The sequence below is a fragment of the Oxyura jamaicensis genome, chromosome 5 (assembly GCF_011077185.1).
Source record: "Oxyura jamaicensis isolate SHBP4307 breed ruddy duck chromosome 5, BPBGC_Ojam_1.0, whole genome shotgun sequence".
NCBI lineage: Eukaryota > Metazoa > Chordata > Aves > Anseriformes > Anatidae > Oxyura > Oxyura jamaicensis.
This window is the reverse complement of record NC_048897.1, coordinates 62,569,732-62,591,719: the sequence shown is the minus strand read 5'-3', so window position 1 is coordinate 62,591,719 and position 21,988 is coordinate 62,569,732. Positions and strand designations below refer to the sequence as shown.

Sequence of the window (21,988 nt, the reverse complement as noted above, 5' to 3'; positions counted from 1 at the left end):
TAGAAGCACGTGAAATCTAGCCTAGAACTTCACAGTGTCTAAAAAATATTCTATCATCCACCAACCTTTCCTCCAATTAAAGAAGAGGAAAATTATGTACGTACATACTGAGACAAAGCTACGTAATTTTAAAGTTTCTTAGGTAGCTGAAACAAGATAACATAGAAACGGTTCTAACAAGGACATCATGCAGCACTACTATCACACAAGTTACATAGCATATAGCACAAAATAGCTATAGATGGGCTTCAAATGGGCTTCCACTTTAGTCCACAGCTCTGTACTTCAGATATTCCAAATTACAAATCAAAATTCCAAATCAGAATCTGGCTTAACAGAAAGACCAGGGAGGGGACTCAACCTGTCTGCTGTCAACTGAGAACTGGAACTGCAGTCAAATTTAGGAACTTGTTTGATGTCATCATGACTGCACTTCAATTTGTAGCAAGTAAAAAAGGTGGCATTAGCTCTGTCAGATGTGTGCTCTGTCAGACATGTGTGCCATTTTACCCAACAGATATCCCAGTACACTTAAGACTTGCTGAACTCACAAGACTAAACTGCATCTTACCCCATATATTTTGGTATTTCTAGAGTATTTTGGCTCCTCTGGTCTGTAGCTTGGTAATTTACATCATTGCATGGATAATATGCAAGTGACTCACAATCACTGGGTGAGATGAAGTTCCTTTAATGGGCCAGAAAACATGACACTGTTTAATCGCCGCTTTACCACTGGCACTTGAAACTGTAAATTTGGATTGTGAAAGAGCCTCTCTCATGCATGCTACTTAATGCTGAGCCTTAAACCAGGCATAACATAATATCCTTCGGTATACATACCGCTAAAGTTTCAAAATAGATTTTTTTTTTCACACAGTAGGTAAAATTCTGGATCTAATTTTCTCATAATACCTAAGAAAGTTTCATTACATGCTTGTTTGTTTGTTTTCTAAACAATAGCTGCAGAGCTGCATTCATTATTATGTGTGACTAGATACTCTTTCAGAGAAATAGGAAATGCTACTGGAATTAAACTAACATTTCTAATTACTCTGAAGGGGTTTTTAGTTATTTTCCATGATACATTTCCTGTTCTCAGTCTTTAAAATCAGAGGAATTTTGGTATATATATTTTCTGGAAGTGATATCTCAGAGAAATGCACTCTACTAATGACAATGGATTCACTCAACTGTCTACTCAGTGCATTTACAGTCAGATTACAGTTTCTTTTGTTTGGCCCATAGGGTACTGTTTTTGTCATACTGGGTGATGCTTAGTCAGAGGTAGATGCCCTGTTTAACATTAGTTAAAGCATTCTGTTTTCTCATTCCTTTCTCAGGCACCTTCTTTCAAAACTGCTACTCTTCTGCATTTAAAAGTTTTAGAATGATTCAAGTTTTGCCATGTCAATGGTGCTGTGTGATCCAATGTGAGAGAATTCAATGAAGATCTTGTGTTACCCTTGGTTTATTCTTCAGTTTAAGTTGTTCAAGTCCACCTTCAGCATAACAAGCAGGAGACCGGCATACCCTAGTATGAATCTCATTCCATGATGGACTTGCTTCAGAAGACTTTAAAAGGGTTTAACCATGACTATCCTGACTACTACAGAAGGACTGTGTGTTTTACATACAGCCAAGATCTAAGGAAAAAAAAAAAAAAAAAAAAAAAATTGTTTCCCTCTTCCCAGTCATCTTTTCCTTCATTTTAGACGTTGTGATTTATCATAGTCAGCCCTTTGTATTTTGCCCATTTGTATAGGTACAAAAGTAGTAGTTTCAAAAACCACTGTAAAAAATAAAGTTAGAAAATCCAAATTTAAATCAACTGCCAAATGCCTATAAGCAATGTAGTTCTTCCTTCTGAACTCAGCTATTCATTTTTCAAGGTTAGCTAACATTGAAAAATAACCTATACTGGAAAAAAAAAAAAAAATAGTAAGTTTAATCTCTTGCAAATGCACATCATTGGTATTGTTTTTTTTTCCTTTCAAAAATGTGTGTTGTATTTAATTCCAGTAACTTAGCTGTGAGAATGAAAAATGCAGTAATAGTTACCTACAAGGAGTATGACTGAAATGTCCAGGCTGGTTTTAATCAAAGTATTTATTAAACTTCAGCACAAGGTATCATCCTATATTGCAGAGGGGGAAAAAAATCATTACTTTGTCGATGCTATTTATCTGAGTTTGTCTTTACAAGGAAACTAAGAATGCTTGGTCTTTCTGTGCTTGAGGCCAACTCAATTTCATCAAAGTATGTGACTGTGAAATTTACTATATATTTTTATGATAAACGTATGCCTAAAAAGAAATCTTCCAGTGTCATTTGCTATTGTCATAGCATCAGTAACCATCATTCGTCACAACCAAGTCTAAAAGGTTCAAAACATTTTGAAAGTTAACTGTTATTTTATTGAAAAATTATTCTTCTCATTTTCAACTAGGTATGTAGACTACAGATTACAATGCAACTTTTATAAAGATATTTTTTTTCAAGTTAAATTGAAACAACAGAATCATGATTTCCTTAAACTTGGAACATACCATTTGGAAATTCAGGCATAAATCAGCTGCAGGTTTATTCTTTGTACTGCCAGAATGACAGAAATAAATTAAGATTCTTTCATTTCACTTCTAACACACAGGCAAAACAGAAGTTATTTTACTGTCCCAGAAAAGCCAGAGCTGTTTTGATGGAAAGTGATTCTCACAGCTTTCCCATGACTTCATAACTTAGTGCGTTCTTCACAGCCCTGCCTGTAAGTCTCCCTTTCCAGAAAAGGGTCTCAGTCTGCAGTTTACCCCTCTTCAAGAAGCAACAGCAGGCTCTTTCTGAGAGCTGATGTCTGAGTGTCTGAGTCAGTCCATGCTGATTAGAGCAGTGCAGGGCTGCTATTTGGACACAGAAGAGCAGATGACTCTTAGAATACCTACCTTCTGAAATGCATAAAGACTGCTTATGAAAACATCAGCACACATTTTTAGCATCTCATATTTCTGCTCTTTTTTCCTCATTTCAAGCTCATATTTGCTAAAGAAAAGCTCATAAAAACTAAAGATATACCACAAATACCCTTTATTACAGAAAAGAAAACATCAAGTAAGTTTATCGTTTTCAACAAAGGTTATTCTCTAGTTGCTAACAACCAAAAAAAAAAAAAAAAGGAGAGAGAGAGAGAAAAGAGATAGAGAGAGAAAAATATGTCTCAAAACATTGTTGAGACAGTTCATTGTGCAATTTTACTATTCTTATGCTGTACATTTGTTAGCTTTCAGGTTTAACTTACAGTTCAATTACAATACTGCACAAAGTATAGTAAAGCTTTTTACTTGCAGGAATGAACTACTCCCTTAAGCCAAAAAAAAGGGGAGGAGGGTGTAATATCATCACTATTGTCTTTCACAGTCTTCCTAATCCAAAGTGGGTTGATGTAGTTCCCTTCCCCGTCCCGTTAACTAAATCATCCAACTTGTCAAGGGCCAACTTCTTGTCATATTTGCTTCTAATTAAACCCTTCATATATGTGCTTCCTCTCAGGAATGAACTAGATTCAGACATGAAGTATTTGGCACAATGAATAGAAAGGTATTCCAATTTCTGTCAGTATTAATGCTTCTGATTACTTACAATCCTGCAACTGTGTGAGTTTTCTAACATTGTGCATTTGTCCTGTAGTTTTGCGTTACAATGCCTTTTCATTCTCACTACAATCTAACGCTTTTGTTTATGCATAAAAATATGTTCTCATTCTTTAAATCCATCAAGTTACCTGGTTCATATACCATACAATCCCATAACTTATTAGGCTCAACCATTTTTCATTTTCTCCACCCAATTACAATTTGCACTTACTACTTTTTGCTTTATGGTAGGAACGGTCATTACACAGCCAGACCTACACTGCCTTCCTCTTTCCCAGCTGATATCCACTGACTGCAGTGACCAGAAGTACAGACCCCAAACTCTTTTTATATGGATCTCCTTACAGAACCAAAGTGAATGATTAGAAAGAACAGACACAAAAATCCGGGCAACCACAACAAACTCTCTGAAATCTATGCTCTGCTTGGACAAACTGGGACAGCAGTAAGTGAGGATTCAAGTGGATTTCCTAAATATCTCCCACAAAAATAAACAAATAAATAAATCCACTGAAAGCATTTCAAATGGCTTGGCTATAGAGATATGAGAACTAGCTTACTCAGCTACAAGAGATATAGGTTACTTAACTGAAGCCTCTAATTTTGCTAGAATTGTTCACTGTGAACAATCTAGGTGCTTTTTGCTTTCAACTAATTTTAAGAAATCTTTCTAATGCTTACATAATCTGTAATCAAATGGCATGACTCAAAGGGAAAGACTTGCTAGTACAAAAGTTTAATAAAACTGAGTATTTCTTCTGATATTTCTGATGTACCTACCCATACAAACAGGTTACTGGCTAGTCCACTAAGGCCTTACATTGGCATTGGTTTTCAAAAAGGCAGTCTGGACAGGCTCGAAGCACTTGATAAGCTCCCAGAGCTTAAACTGACCTCAAACACCAGGACCCATTCTTTATCTCAGGCTGAAGAACTAACTTTAGCACAGCTGGCAAGTATCTCCAGATTCACAGCATTTATTTATTCAGCATTTATGCAACACTTTTATCAAAACTACTCCAGTAACAACAAGTGTTTACTTTTAATCCTCTTTTAAGTGAGGATTTCTGAACTCATTGCTAAGTCAGTAACACTGCGTTCTTTTGACAAATGCATTAGACTACTGTGTGCATTCGTCAAACCAGCAACAACTACTTCTGCGTCACCAATGTTCCCATCAACTTTAATGGTCCATATTCCATGCCACAGTGACGCAAAAACGAACAACTTGATTCAGAAGTGTTTCTGAAAGTACTAATTTAGTGACAGATTTAAAGAAGGTTATAGAACCCATTTCCAGCATTTGGTAAGTAAGCAAATAAGAGATAAGGGATATTCTTGAAAGGTATTAAAAAGTATCAGAGGTGTTTTCTAAAACATTTGCTGTAATTCTAAAGGTGTTCCCATCATAATTGATAGCTATGCAGATTCCCATTTCTCAGTGGTATTACAAATAGCATTGTTGTTGTCTCACTAGACCTTCAAATGAGAAAAATGTATGTCACAGATGTTACTCAGAAATCATGGCCGGTTGTCCCAAATCCTGATCCTGAACTGGAAATAAAGACCTCATAAAAAGTCCTTATACCAACCCCACATCATTCATAAGAAAATCATCTGATTTGATTTGATTTGGGATTTTTGTCATTTTCTTGTAAAGATTTATACTGTAACATATCCGGTATTCACAAATATCATCATATGTTAAAAGTACTCATAAAAAATACTCAATTGTTTCTCAGCTACCGCAATCCTTCCTCAAGGCCAGGGGTAGTTTTAACATCAATCTCAATGGAATCTATTTTCATCCAAAATACAGATCTTAAAACATTCGGTAATTGTAAAGCAATATTCAAGGTTTCTGATCCTCATAACAACTACAGTTTCTATTCACCACTTACCTGACCAAAAAAAAGGTCTTCAGCTAGTTGCAGAGCAAGGAAGCAACACTGGATAAACACATTAATATTTGGGCATCTTTCCAAATTATTTCTCCAAATAATCTTGCCAGAAATATTTTTTTTCCTGGAAAGTCACAAAAAAAAATGTTTCAAAACAAAATGTCATCAAATGCAATATAATAGGGAATTCTACATTAAAGTATGGGTTTGCAAAATTAATCTGACTCTTTCCATTCTCTATATAAATATATTAAGAGAATTCTTCAATGAAGCTCCAATGTATTTTATTTATTTTGTTAATTTTTAACATTTATTTACTTTAATTTTAATTTTACTTTCTTTATTGAAATCAGTTGAGTCTTTCATCTATTCAGTATCATAGCATGGGTTCATAAAGAAACCGGAGAGTTCAGAAAGAAATTAAAATACCTGAGGCTTCAAACAGTGACATCAAAAACTATATACCACAAATGTATTGAATCATAACAGTATTAAGTTCATAGGGTTTTGCATGAATCATGTCTAATCGTATGATCCTCATGTCAAGAAAAGAACAGCTAGACTGAGGAAAAAAATCTTGAACAAGCCCACAATCCAGGAATGGTATCTGGAGGCTCTGGACTCAAAGAACATCAAGAATTTACAGTGTCAATAACCCAGAAAATTAAATTCCTCTTTTGAAGACATTTAATCATGTTTTCAGATATGTCAGGGGAAGCTTTTGTGATATAATAAAAGAGATGATGCTATGCTTTTTTGATTTAGAAAATAATATGTTCCAGCCTCTATGGCCTAAGGCAAAAATACAAAAGTAAAATGACTGTGATTTCAAGAATGCCATATGGCATTATATCGTTTAGTACACTAAAGCTATTAAAACTGGTTTATAAGACTTTATATTGGCTACAGAGAACACAGACCTTCCCTCTTGCAGGCTTAACTTTAGCAATTAAAAAAAAAAAAAAAAAGTGATTTGACTCAAAAGCTATTTGGCATCTTCAGCTGCTACCTGTGTCAGCAGAAACTACAGATGTATCTGGATCATGAATTAATTCAAATTAGAAGTTTAAAATATGCTTATTGAGGTCAAAATGTTGTACAACGTACATACTTGACAAGAGCCATAATATGTGCAGTAAGTTAAGAAATGGGTATTATATGCATTAATTACACCCACATCCTTACTATTTTATCTTCTGTGATACACAGCCAGGTATCATTACCACATGACACAACATATAGTTATATCTCATGTCACAACAAAGGCCAATACATTTTTATACTCTCAGTCGTTGGCACTAACATTAATTCCTGTTTTTCTGCAAGTAACATCAAAATTTTAGTGTGCGTGAGGGACACCCACTTCACACACAGAAGGTAGTTTATTCTCTGTAATAGTCATCTGAGCTGACAAAAGATACTACCTTGCAAGAAAAAAAATAAATAAATAAATAAATAAATAAATAAACACCCTGTGCTCAGAAATCTGGCTTCCTTTTATACTATAAGCTATCACAGTTATGACAACGCAATATATACTACAGCAAGATACACGTGTGGCAGTCAGCCACCCCTGTTCTAAATTTTTCAGGTCCTGCTGTCCCCTGCTCCGTCAGCAGCATCAAGCATCCTGTGTGGAGCAGGGCTGTGACATGTTGGCGTGCAAGAGTCAGAAGGCTGACACAGTGAGAGCAAAAGGGGAAGAGAAAACTGACATACCAGAAAAGAGGGTGGATTTTTAAAAATCAAATGTAAGGTAGAACATTCACAACTGCATTTTTCCAAATGAATTGGCCTTCCTCTCAGTAGAGAAACACACTGTGCTGGAGTGTTTGGCGTATTAGCTCCACCAACCTTGAACATAGCTGTTATTTCATGTCCATGGGAGATGTAAAAAAAAAAACAAATCCAAACAAACATACAAAAAAAAAAACAAAACAACAACAACAAAAAAACACCCACCACACAATGCTGGGCAATCAATTCATTGTGAATATTCCAATACATATATATCACTGTAAAACCCTCATCTATTCACAAAACTGCTCTGGTTTGGATGTTTAGAAAGCAGATAAGAACTCAAAGTTGATTGCCTGCAACCACCGAGCTACTCATTCGCTAAACAGAAAATTTGGACAAACTATGCAACAAAGGCTGAAGTAAAAGCTAGGGGCATAACAGGAAGCTCAGCTCAATCAGCACCCAGATTATGCCTGCTTTTAATTCTACTACAAATTTGCATGCACATTTTAGCAAACTGTTAGCCATCTACTGATTGCAGTCTTGTTTCAGATTAAGTTAATTTTATCAGTGTTGAATTTAACCAGCTAACCTTTACTATTTATTTTCAATACATGTCATGCAATGCATTTTTATTGCTAAGAGAAGTATTGATTAAAGCCTCTGTCTCCAAGCATTCTGATTGCCTCAAGTAATTAGGAAGTCTAATAAGAGCATGAAGTGCAAATAACATTTTAGATTTGCATGAAGACCTGTGCATGACCTTTACGAACAGGATATACTTCAAAATACACCTGCCCTCGAGGTAAAGGACAGCAAATTAATAGGACGCCAGCAGACAAGCCAAGGTATGAGAAGGGGGTGGTAAAGTGTTGTGAATTTGCTTGGTATCTTTAAGGTCTACACAAAGCAGACAGAATCACCACCAATAACGTCTGATCCACATAACACAGAAAGCTAGGTTTATACCATTTGAGAGGATACGTACATGGTATTTTAAACCACGGTTCAAAGGTTTTTAAGCAACACAGCAATTCCAAAGAATCCCAAACCTATCCAAAGTCGTAAGATGTGTGCAGGCACAAAGCTACAGGAAAACAACCAAAGGTTTATGCAAGTGCAAAAACACAAGCACAGAAAGAGTATAGAAGAGTCAGGGCCTAGACCTTTCAAACAGGCAGAGGGGATTTGCCACAACACTCCAGACCACTTATTCATGTGAGCCAGAATCCTATCGGCAGCAGCTACCAATGCTTGACTCAACTGAGAATGTAAATAAGAGGAATGTCTGAGGATTTTTTTTTTTTTCCTGTGTCATCTGATAACTAGAGATCAGATTTGTCATAGATAAACTTCATCTGCTAGATAATCTGCCAAGTGACATTATAAGAAAGTTTAATGACATTTGGCTTTTATGTAATGCCTGAGTAGACTAATTACAAGGGAGAAGAGAACTTGGAAATATATTCTGTGAATGGATGCAGAACATGCTTTAAATTAGAGCACTTTTATTCCCCAAAAGTTATCTAATTCATTTTATAGCCTGAGAAATCAGGTTTGGAAAGCACCAAACAGGCCCGTTTTCCTTCTCTTGCCTAAGGCAGGATGCATTACTTAAATACTGTACTGTACTATGTTTTCTAGCCCTGTCTCATTTTAAACACAGCTTCAAAGATATGAAGTGTCCTACAATTCCCTTGGGAAACTACTCCAAAACAGCACAGAGGTTTATTTCTGACATTTAATATAATCTTTCCTCCTCAGCTTCAACCCATTAATCTCACCCTGTCACCTTCTAACAGAGTCTGAAAATAAGCAGACATGGATTTTCTGAAATCTTGTTTAAGTTTTGGACACTGTCATCCATATTCTGAGACAAATGTGTTACACCATACCAAGCATACCTTGATTTATTTCTAAAATTTCACCCCAAAACCACACAGAGTTACAGTCACTGTCCTCTCTGAAGGAACTTCAAGTGGATTAACAGTGTTCTTCTATAGCCATCATTGGAAAAGACTATGGAGATGTGATCTCAGTCAAGGCATTTTTCCATAGCCTTTGATCAATCCCAGTCAAAATCTAGAGACCTTTGTTGATCCTCAACAGTGGAGGAAATGTTGGTATCTACTACTTATATCAAAATGGAGTATCGTATTTTACTGTAGGTAAAGTTGGTTTTCCATTGTAAAACTGGTAATTTGTATGTTCTGTAACTCAGACTCATATTAACAGTGGTATCCAATCATTCTAAGAAAAGACTTATTACAACTAAACTAAACAGAAGTAAAACAATTTATGAGAGGCTCAACTGAATAACCTCTGTCCTTAGTGTCCGGTGGATCAAAACAGTATTTTACTACTACTTGTCTGTTGAAGTGTATCCTACCCTTTTCAGATCCCTACAGTTTAAGGATTGGAATGTCTCACAGAAAAACAAGCACTTCAAAGGGAGGTGGTGATGAAGAATTCATTAGGAGGTTCAGAACCAAATTAACATTTTTATTTGCTCAAAGTTATCAGCATGCTGTAGTAGAATATGTAGAAAAAAGAATTTCTCAAGGTAATAACACACTGCCTACCTGCTGCTCAGGGGCAAATAATGATGACAAGGTCGTTTACAGCTTTACTAGAAGGTAAAAGAAATAAGTTCTGATGATGTTACTTGCAGTACTAAATCTGATATGCTCATAGTTGTAGTTATCTGGGGGTTTACAGTTCTAGCCTTCTGTCCTCATGAAGCTGTTCCACATTGATCTTACCCTATAACTGCATCAATAGCTGATGTTTCCAGTTCGCTGACTGCATAGTTCTTAAATGTTGTTCATGTTACATGGCAGAATTTCTGATTTCTACTTCTGGTGAATAGGAACAGTGCTGTCCACTACAGATTGGAAGTGCAAGTGAGACCAGGAAACATATGATGAGTTACAATGACCTTTGATGGGGAGGACTTGTAAGAACTCTTATTCCACCACGTAACTTACACAAAATGCCATCTTAAAAGCAGCACACAGACTCCAAAGACTCTAGAATACTTACCTTTTTCCACTGTGCCAACACTTAGGGAATACAGAAGTGAAGAGCTCTTTAATATGTTACTGCTTTAGAAGTTCCTTATGTGCCACACAAAGAACTTACATACTTCTGCTCTGTTTGATAACTGCATACCTGAAATGGAGTTTGAAGGCACTTTACTGTACTAAGAGTTAGAAAATACTGTAAAATTCAGTATCTATTTCCAAAAACCACAAGACTATCATATGAATTAGCAACACTAATATACAAGCTGAACAGGCCATACAACTAGGCACAAGGTTACGATCTGGAATTAACTTCCTCCTCAGATGAAGAAACAGTCTACAACACTTCCTCACCATGTGCATGTTGTCTGACCAGCTGCTGTACTATGGTGGGTAGCACAGGCAGCACACTATCATCAAGGTTCTGCCTATTCTCTACCTTCTTCATTCCTTTCCTGAATACTTGAGGTGGTGTCATAAACAGTAGGAAAGGAAAATCTCAGAAAACAGCAATACTTCCAAAACAAAAAGGAATTCTTATTCCAAAGTAGTGAATCCATGATGCACAATTTCCAATCTGCCTCAAAAATCTTTAGCCTGTTATTATATACTTTGGGGCAGTAGTAAATAAAGATAGCAAGCTTGTAAAGCTCTATTTGTGTCTCAGCTGTTGTTGATAGTCCTGATGTGTGCATACAGGCTTGATTTCTCTTGCTACTTTGAAACTAACTGTAAAACAAATGCATTAAAACACACTGTGCAACTCACCTGCAATCTCTTGGGAATAGGTAACAAGTATGTTACCAGCTGCTTGCACAGTTGAACTGACTATATCCCAATGCATGCATTTGCTCCACCAAAAGTCTTTGGTTTAAAGGAAATAAACATACTAACTCCTCGAACTTACCAAGCTTTCTTAGCCAGAGAAAACTTAATATCCTATTGTTCTATTAATCCTGAATAAACAAGGTTGACACATGAATCTACCTGGTATATATCTAGCTTTTCTTTCATTATTTCAATTTTTCTGCTTCTCCTCTCCTTCAGATTGGTGAGTTTTTCATTTCTGCCATTTTCCTTATTTGACTGCAATAGTTATGCATAGCAGGTAAATGAATGATATTTCCTTCTAAAAACAAATCAAATTCCATCCTTAAAGTAGTTAGTGTTTCTGGCCACTACTGGTTTTATTACAGAAATGTTCCAGATATTCACATGTCTGAAGTTCAAAATTTCATAACATTACATCTATTTAATTTATTCTAAATGAAATTATGTTTTCTGTTATCTCATTTTCTATAATTATACAAAAAGATTCCAGATGGTTTGAAGTAGTTTTAGTTGGGTCACACCCCCCCGCCCCCAATATAAATAAATAAATAAATAAATAAATAAACTGAATTTTATCGTAGGAAGATTAATTAACAAAATAGGTGACTCAAGCCATTCTTTACCAGACCACACTGCAAGCTTAGAGAAATCAGTGTCCTCATTTGACCTAGCTGGTCTAACATCCCAACTAAATTCAAAGAATAAGACCCTTAACAAAATCAAACAATTTGAATCTGAATATAAACTCGCTTAATAATTAGAAGTAGTCTGAGCTTCATTTTTTGGCAGATCTCAACTATAGACCCAAGATGGTCAAGCATTTGCAAAATAAAAGAACACATTTCTGTTATGGCCCTTATTTTACTTCTATAGCTATAAAATAAAAGCATTTTTACATATAGTCCTTGGAATATACACAAAGGGAAAGCATTGAAGCACTGTCTTTAAAAATGAGGTTTGTAACTCTTTTAGTAGAGCTCCCTTATTATCCAGCCTTTTTAAGTTCCCTGGGAAACTGTAAGACATACCTACAGGAACAGAGTGTAACTACTTGGTTTTGGTGGTCTTTACTGTTCAGTTTTTACCACATCACATATGCTTCACATACAATCACATTGTATGACATTTTATCAGCACTACCACTGAGATCAGAATAAACTCAAAAGAAATGACTGTGAGGTCTCAGACTCATTGTGGAGTGAGAGGAAGGACTAATATCAGATTTGGGGTGATGTGTCAGCCCACTAAAGTATTGAATTAGTTTTCCTAGGAAGCCAGAACTTTAGTCTAAAAATAGAATTAAGTAAAAACTGACAACATTAAAAAAAATGACATTTTTCATATGACATTTTTCATTGTCACTTTTCCATTGCTTTTATCCTTCATTATTTTTCTAGAACAGCCTACCATTTGCAGGAACTTCCTGTGACTCTCAAGGTTATGATCCAAGAACAGTTTCAAAGGTCACAGCTGTGCACATATGGGGTTTCTGGATTAACAAATACAAAAAAAAAAAAAATCTCTTTACAGTGTCTGAAAAGAGATGCTACACGTATTGAACAGAAATACATCAATGCTGTTTTTTAAATGTGTGTTAGCATTAAGCAAGAGTAAGACCTTTCTTATATGAAAGGAAATGAAAAAGGGTACTCTTCAAAAAAAAACCCCACACATGTAAGTGATCAAATGATATAGCTGCCTGTAATGGCTAAGAAAGGTACCTCACATGAAAAGGTTCCTTACAATTTAAAGTTCCTCTGTATGTGGTAAATTTGATACTAGTTTATAATGCAGAAGCATTTACTTTCTTCACATTACATTATTAAAAACTGTGTTGTTTTTGGAAGGATGAGGAGTACGCGAGGGGAAACTGTGTTTCAGAATTTCTGAGATCCTTTAGACCTTCATATTTGCCAACTCAGGGATCGAGCTTATGAAAAAGTTAACACCTGTTAAGTATTTTTTATTTAATCATGTAATTCCCACTGGCTTGTCATTGTACTTTCATGTCTTCTTGCTTCAAGTATGTTTGCATACACAAGTACAACTTCGCTCAGGAGTACTTTGAAAGTTCAAGCTCCATGTGACTATGCATTTGAAAGCTTGCTCATATCAATCCTCGACATATTCTGTAAATTGTTGCATGTGCGGTTATGGGCTGTGATATATTTATCTGAAATCCACAGGTACAGATGTTTAGTACTAATGAAATGATACTGATATCATGAAAGTCATGCTATGTAATGAAAACAGTATCGAAGATGCAAACTGTAAAATAATCAGACAAGCATTCCTCTGACTGAGGAATTTCTCAAAGGTAAAAAGCTTTACTGAGGTGGAAAAAAAGACAATGCAATTTTCCAGTCTCCAATGGTTTAAATTGAAAATTTAGAGTGTAGGTTGGAAGATCTACCAAGCAAGTCTTTTACAGGTAAGTGTTCTCTGGGAAAACACCTCCTGTAGGCTAACAAACACTTAAGGACTTCCAGCAATCCTACAGATTTTGTCAGATCAAAGGGTTCAGAGACTGAGAAACCTATAGACCAATCTGTTCCAGTGTTTTTGCAGCCTTTGATATGAAATTCGTAGCCGTGCTGAAGGCCCAGAAAGACTCACTTATCAACTGTCTAAACTTCACACGCTTGACTTGAAACTTGTGTTCCCCAGGGACTGGATAGATTCCCTTAAATGTATGCCCAGACAGTTACATCTACAAAATATTAAGGATAAGAATATATCCCAGTTAGAATTATACGAGTCAAAAAAAAAAAAAAAATCGCAGAATTTCAAAGTGAAGAGCTGCATGCTGATGCTCTGTGTCTGGCTACGTGCATTCGGGCAAGCTAGGATTTCCACTTCACAGAATCACAGAATAATTCAGGCTGTAAAGGACCTCTGGAGGTCTTGTGGCCCAGCTTCCAGCTCACAGCAGGGTCAGCTATGAGATCAGATCAGGTTGTTCAGTGTTTCATCCAGTCCTTGAGAAATTCCAATGACAGAGAGCGTATGCCGCCTCTGTGGGCAGCCTAGTCTGATCAGTGCTTGGCTTTCCTTATAAGCAATCAAAACTGTTTCAATTTATGCCCAATCTGTCTTGTCCTCCCAGACTCCATTATAAATACACGGTTTTAAAGAACACACCTCAGTCCAAAGTTTACTTTCAGATTTTAAAGACCAGTACTTTACATGGTGTACAAATCTGTACACTAAAACACAAGCCTTAGGACCAAAATAATTTCCCCTTTAATATCTGACACTGATCATAGTCTACTAGCTGAACCACAACACTTATCTGAACTGCTGCCAGAGGGTTCCATCTTAGTCATGGCTTAGGTCTTGATTTTCCCAAGAAACAGTTGGGTATAATGCCAAGAGATGAGCTAGTGTCACATACAAAGTGCTCCAAGGGCAACTTAAATCAATTATTAACTTTCAGGAGAACAGAATCAAGAGCAGACAGTGATATTTTTCACTCAAAAATTGCTTCATGGAGAAGTGATCATCTAATTTTATTACTGCCCCCATAAACATGGATAGTGCCCTTTCCTTCTTATCCTGTTTCTGTATGTATAAAATTGGGAAACATTACAATCCTTTCTGAATCCTGACATAGATGGCGCTGACACAAATTATGCATCTCAATATGACTGCATTGCTGAAATTGAGGTAACTGATAGACAAATGAGTTTGTTTGTTCCCCCTCCCCCTCCAACTGCCAGGGTTTGAATAGCTGGTATTGTGCCCAGAGACAGAGATAAATGGATGAATACATAGAAAACTCTGCATAACCCATACACGGAATAACTTCAGCAGACAAGAGGGGGTGGAATTAATAGCTGTTTTCAAACTGATAACAGTCCTAAAATGCTAGCAGTGCTTTGCCTCAGCACCCAGCACATCATTCTATTTATGCATTTACAGCTTAGAAAAGAAAAGATGATTTTAAAATCTACTCAAGAAATGTTTTAAATTTCTACAAAAGAGCATTTAGAATACTATACATGTAGATTTGGTTTGAAGGATTTTTTTAATTCACGTATTTAACTTCAAAAATGGACACACTAAGTCTCGATGTAATACGATTAAAGACATCTCATGCCATGGACGGCTCATGCACAAATAGTTCTAGTTTATAAATAAAGATAAGAAAATGGGTAGGAATCCAACAGCTGGAACTTCATAGAGAAGCATTTAACTACCATGTGATTTTCAAGAAATCTGAATCTATGATCAAATGAAGCAGCTAGAACTTCAGATGCTGAGCCAAATTTTATCCAACGTCTTTGTCTTTAGAAAACTGGAATACTTACCATAAAGTACATAGGACATTCCTTAATTCCCTCCTTTGCAAAAGATAAGTTGAACAAAAATAGAAGGGAAAGAATTATTTTCACTTCCAAAACTTAACATCACTTAAGGAAATCTCACAAAATATTCTGGACTTCATTACATTCATCTTCTCAAGCCCCAGAAGATTTCAGAATCTTACACTCTCTCACAAATGTTTTTGTATATTTCTTTTCCTTTCAGTAGTAGGATGCCAGTGGAGACTATATACTGACTTTGTTAAAAAAAAAAAAAAAAAAGTCAAAAACCAATTAAAACAAGCATTTAACATTTGAATTATCAATGTGGAAAGTGTGTAAAACAAAGGCAATTTTGATTGTAAGGGTTTGTTTTTTTTTAAAGAAAGCATTATCTTGCATGATATTATAAATGGTCAAGATTGAAACTGCCAGTGTAGTACTTGTACATAAGTTCCTTCAGAGGGAGCAAACAGAACAAAAAATGAAATCCAAACAAGATTAGCTTTAAATGAAGTAGCTGAAGACAAAATAAGTAAATTAGTTTGGGGATTTACCTGTCACTAGTGGAGAGATTTCTTAGAAAAATCAAATCAGCAGAATGAAACAGACACATTCCCCTTCAATTTGCTCTTCTATCAATCACAGTTTTTAAGTTGTTTTTCTACACTTCTTTGAACTTAACGTGTAAAATGGCAACCACTGCAATAACCACTGTGCAACACAAGGTACGGTGGCAAAATTTTATTACCAGTTAATAGCAGTGTGCTAAGAAACAGCTGTTTTAGAAACAAATCTGTTCCTTGAATAACAATATGGCCCTTTGTACACTCTGAAACATGCCCTAATGCTGTCTTGCTCTACGCTGACATTAAAAGAGAAATGGCTTCCCACTATGTTATACAGTTTTAAAAGGGGGCACAGGAGTCACATTGCTCTTACAAGACAGAAGGAAAAGACATATTTCCCTCTTATGACAATTTTGTTCAAAACAATCATAGAAAATACCAGCAGTAAAAAGCAATTTCTAGTACATGTCAAAAAAAAAAAAAATCAAAAACAAAGGAAATTAAATCACATGTATTTAAGGGCAAAAATAACATCTTTCTAGATGAGGATAACAAACACATGATACTTCATTTACTTATTTATCAACAGAAGAAAACATTTAACTCCGGCCAAGCCACAGTGTATAGAAGTGTTTGTGATGAATGACATTGTATTGCACTTTCACCTACAATCCCAGCATACCACCCAAGAGATTATTCCACTTATCCTTTCCTTTACATGTTGTATACGTAAGAAGGAAGTATAGCAAGATTAAAAAACAAATTTAATACGAAGAAATGCCTTAAGAGAATGAACCCAAATCTGTTTATTAGTGTGGAATAGGCTGCACACAAACATTTTTGTCCTTCAGGTCAGTTCCTATCAAGCGACAGGCTGTGGATGTGGTCTACCTTGATTTCAGTAAGGCTTTTGACACCGTTCCCCACAACATTCTCAAGAAACTGGCTGCCCATGGCTTGGACTGGTGTACGCTTCGTTGGGTTAAAAACTGGCTGGATAGCCGGGCCCAAAGAGTTGTGGTGAATGGATTTACATCCAGTTGGAGGCCAATCACTAGTGGAGTCCCCCAGGGTCAGTACTCTTTAATACAGTACTGGGGCCAGTTCTCCTTTAAAGTCTTTATCGATGATCTGGATGAGGGGATCGAGTGCACCCTCAGTAAGTTTGCAGATGACACCAAGTTAGGTGCGCGTGTCGATCTGCTCGAGGGTAGGAAGGCTCTGCAGGAGGATCTGGATAGGCTGGACCGATGCTCCCTCTCATACAGACTAGTTTTACCGTGTACCTCTGACTACTAAAATCATTGAGCCTTTTCTTGAACCATGTTTGTTCACTCGTTTGGTTCAAAGTTCTGCACTGAAGTATTGTCACACAAATACAACTCTCATTTACAACACCTTTCAAGAAATATGTTCCTAGTTAATCAGAAATTCCAAATCAAGATTTTCACGTGGCTTGCAGCGTTATTGGTAGTGCTTCAAAAGACAGTCCAGAACCCCAACATCAATAGTTTTCCAAGACTAATGATGTGTTGTTATGAAGATGGAAAAATTGATGTCACGGTATTACTTCATATATCCCAAAGCATGAAGACATCCAAAACACCCAAGGGGAATATTATATAGTTTGAATCATTGCTTCTTCTGGTAGCCCAGAAAAATCCTAAAGAGAGTGAACCTCTGGACAGGGTGCCCAGGCTGCCTCCAAGAATATACAGCAACATTCCAAGCAAGCTGCCTGCACAAACCTCATAGTGCCAACACAGTGTGGCTGCTCTTGGAATTTGTCACTGGGAAAATCAGCATGAGGGCTTTAAGAAGGTAAATATAGACTTGTTGTACAAGCTTAACTCCATGACTGCATGCCTCACACAGAACAAAACATCAGCAAGTGCCCAAGCCTGGGCACAAGTGTTAGCTTTTTTTTTTTTTTTTTGGTCAGTCCTGAAGGAGACCAGTGAAGAGCTGAGGGTCTTTCATACTCTGTCATCTTCCATTTAGAATAACAGTATCATAGGCATAAAGATGAGTCAAAAGCTGGAATCCCCAAATCCTCCCTAAATCCTCCTTTTTCTAACACAGGAACTCTTGGGGAGAGAAAAAAAAAAGGGGGGGGGGGGATGACACACGACAGAACTACAGTTTTTAGGGGCCAGAAGCATTTTGGCAGCCCAAGAGCTTACATGCAGAATTATAGCCAAGTCAATGTTTACATGCAGGTTACAAAAATCAAACTAAACCACGGCAATAGGCTATCACAATGAGAACAGCACAGGAGCATGTTCATATAAATTGTTTGCAAAAGTAGTTTCCATAAAATCACCACATTCTCAACTCTCCCCTTCTCCCCCCCACCCAAAAAAAAAAAAAAAAAAAAAAAAGCTTACAGAAAGCACTATTCTCTTAGCAAACTGTTACATGAACTGGTCTATTGACTTTCTCTTTGATTTCTACTATCACCTGCTGAAAAACACTTTCAAGAATAAATCCAGTTTCATCACAGACTTGAAGTGATGTGAAATTGACTGCAAAACATAAACAAACTTCCATTACCTTGATGAAAGAGGTATGACTACCTCAAGTAGGCCCTCGCCATTAATATTAAACAAACTGAGTACCTATACTTGGAGTAGTTTAAAAAACGGTGCATAAAGGGCCCTTCTTTAGGATGACTCTCCTCATCATAAGTGCATTGAAACTTCTATTTCTTGTCACAACTTGATCACACACCATCAGGTAACCTCTACACTCTTGCATGCAATAATCCAAAACACCATCTGCAAAACTATGACCTGATCTTTATTGCATTTTGCGCGTGATTGGCATTCTTCCAGCATCGTGAGAGAAATTTGGGTATCCTCCCATCTCATATTTTATTTTTTAAATGACATAACTGTACTGAAATGTGTCCATAAGCACAGTAGCCTGAAGCCTGAGAGAAGAGGAGTGCCTTCCTAGGTGTACCCTTATGAAGGAAATCCCCCTTGCTGCTCACCTGTGTGCAGCAGTAGCACAGGTGACATCCCACAGCATAACATCTCCTTCCTACTTCAAGAGGCCCTGGGCTCCACAGTTGCACAATTCTGTTTATTTAAGAGCTGTTAATGTTGTGTCCTTAATACGACTCCTTAACTCTTAAAAGAAAGGCTTTCATATGTCTTTGAAAATCTCCCACAAAGTTATTATGGACAGTTAACTGTTCCTGTTGCAAAATGTACATCCGTATTACAATCTTGGAATTCATCTGAAATAAAACATCCTCAGCAATCCTCATTAAAAGCATAACTGTAAGCTTCTTGAAACCCTTCATGGCTATTGAAAGTGCATTTTTATGTTATTTTTTTTTCAGTTAAGTACCCAAACTTTCCAATATTCTGCACAAGTGCTAACTAAGAGCAGTCTCCTCCTTGTCAGGCTCTGAACTTTTCCTCTGAAGTCTGTTTGATCTCTCCCATTGCGCTAGAATCTCAAACTGGTAACTATTTCTAAGCATTTTAACTGATACCTATATCTAAAGCATTCTACCCAGTGAACATAAAATACATAAGTTTTAGAGAAAAGACAGTTCTCTGTTATCCTGTAATCTGCTATGGACAAAGCATGCAAGCCTGTAGAAGTTGTAATGTCACTTCTCTGCCACTGAGGTAAAAGCTTGGCAATATTCCCAAAATAAACTGTTTTATTTCAGATGATAAAAAACAGTATCTTAAATGAATGCCCTGAATCAAAATAATAAATTAACCTCTCATTTTAGAAGCCAACTTGTATCAAATCATTCTGGGAAACAGGAAAAACAATAGATCTATTTGAAAGATGACAAGGAACCATCACAAATATTTCTGAAAATTTCTCAGAAATGAGCATTTTCCATCAACCAGAGACATCTGAGTCACTTCAACCCCGTACCTGTAGTCTGTAACACTAGAAGGAACTAGGAGTAATGTTTCCCAGAACCTGGCAAAGCCAAGGTAAAGAAAGTTGTCATGGTAATGAAGCAGTGCTAGTCTTCTGTTAGTTACCATCTGTAGCCCACTCCATCATTATTTTTAAGGAGTTTCTAGCTTTATTTATTTATTTATTTATTTATTTATTTGGTCTATTAAGGCCCTGTCTATCCCTTCTAAAGATAATGTTGCTGCTTATTGTTGGGATTTTTTTTTGGAGTTGAGTACTCCATTCACCTGCCTTCTAAAGTTGTCACGGGTAAAATTTGATCAGAATCAAACCTACACTGAACAATTCCAACATTAGTTGAAGAGATTACAGTAACAGAAAACCTGCTTGCAGACAATAAGATAAAACTTGATGCTAATCCACGTGCAACTCTACAGTCAGGCAGTGCTGACACATGTTTGAAACAATTCAGCAATCAAATTTTCTCAGGCATTTCATACTGTGGCACCTTGTGGTAGGAGAGCAGTTTATTTTCTTAGCAGTTTCTGGATATTACTTATTTCTACAAAGAAAAACATGCTACCGTTGCCATAGATGGGGATCAAACAAAACAGCAGCCTGCAAACTAAAGGTCTGAATAAGCAATCTTTAATAAGTGCTGAATTATGATTGTAGTAAGAAACACAAATACATGTGTTTAGCTTGGACTATAACTTGAGAGCAAGTTTGGACTATGTCCCATACCTTCTTTACATTTGCATTCTTTTTCATGGGATAAAAACAAAGTAAAAATTCACTTAGGACAACGTGTCTATTCAAATCAATCATATTACTTTTACAGTATCTCCCAACACTATAGTTCCCAACTTGTTCCCAAATTGCAATACATAAGCTATTTCTAAATTATATTCATAGATGCCTCAACAGACTGATGTAACTCCTCCATGTATTGTTAGGAATAGCTCTAGTCAATTCCATGCACCCAAGAAAAAAACCTTGTGAAAGTCAGCAAATTTAAGGAGGACTCACTTTTCTCCAGTTGCAGTTACTAGGTAAGGTATTGTCTGAATAAAACTACTAATATTAATTTAAATGCTCATCTTCTACTCTTTTGAATCTTAGTGTATCTTAATGCTATCCAGATCATATTAGTATTATAACTGATTGCCCATCATTTTGAAAGACCTCCTTTGATCTTCATGAATACTCAGCATAACCGTTGTGTTCATCTATGAAACCTTTGCAACATGGATCTGATCTTTCAACAAGTACCCACTGACTCTGTAGAAGTGATAGCATGGCTTGTGAACAGGAACCCCATATGAGCCACAACATCTCTAAGCTTTTCCTTAAAATAAAATGTAGCAATGAAGTACTAAAGTAGCTTTCAGCCTGTTTTAGCCATCTGTGGAACATTTACTCCCATTAAAGAGTCAGATTCTGTATTTACTGCCCTCAATTAGAAGTCACGGCTGATCCACTGGCATTAAGAAATGGTAAATATATTGTTTAGGTTTGGCACTATAAACCCTATGTAGTCTTAAAAAAACTGATTTTCAAAAGTGCTCCATGTTTTTAATTATTTTTTTTTATTTTTAAAGGAGAACAAGAATAGAAATGTGAAGCAGCATTACACAGGTACTCATGCTGATTTTCCCATAAAATGCCCAGCAGGTTCAAAAGAATGGACTGATATATCTACTCCAACTGAGTTCCTACAGAACAGATCAAATTAGATGTTTGCACAGTGTTTTACTGCTCAGTAGCATGCCATGATAGTTTTATTTCACTTCTCCAGGTTCTTGGACAAACAGAAAGCCTTCCGTAGACTCTCTTGCATGATCAAAAACCATATTGTTTCTCTCAGAAGCCATGCCACCTGGAAAGAGGAATTGGCAGAAGCACAGTCTATCATACACATCTACTAGGGCTGCAGGCAAATGACTAGGCCCCAGCAAGAGCTTAAGCCAAGCACAGAGGACAGGAATGTTACTCAGTATGGTACACAAAACTGCCAGAAGGTGACACAGCAATGTGAGAGGCTGACCAAAGTTATAGATAGTGCCACAAAAAGTGCCT

The 21,988-nt window shown here is 36.5% G+C and overlaps 1 long non-coding RNA gene across 1 annotated transcript in view; it reads right to left on the bottom strand.

Annotated features, from left to right (window-relative positions):
* The window catches only part of LOC118168401, an 83,879-nt gene that overhangs the window by 21,661 nt on the left and 40,230 nt on the right, over positions 1 to 21,988 (bottom strand). The window contains exon 2 of the long non-coding RNA XR_004751528.1: positions 10,331 to 10,459. This is a non-coding gene — a long non-coding RNA (uncharacterized LOC118168401). The remainder of the gene's footprint in view (positions 1 to 10,330; positions 10,460 to 21,988) is intronic.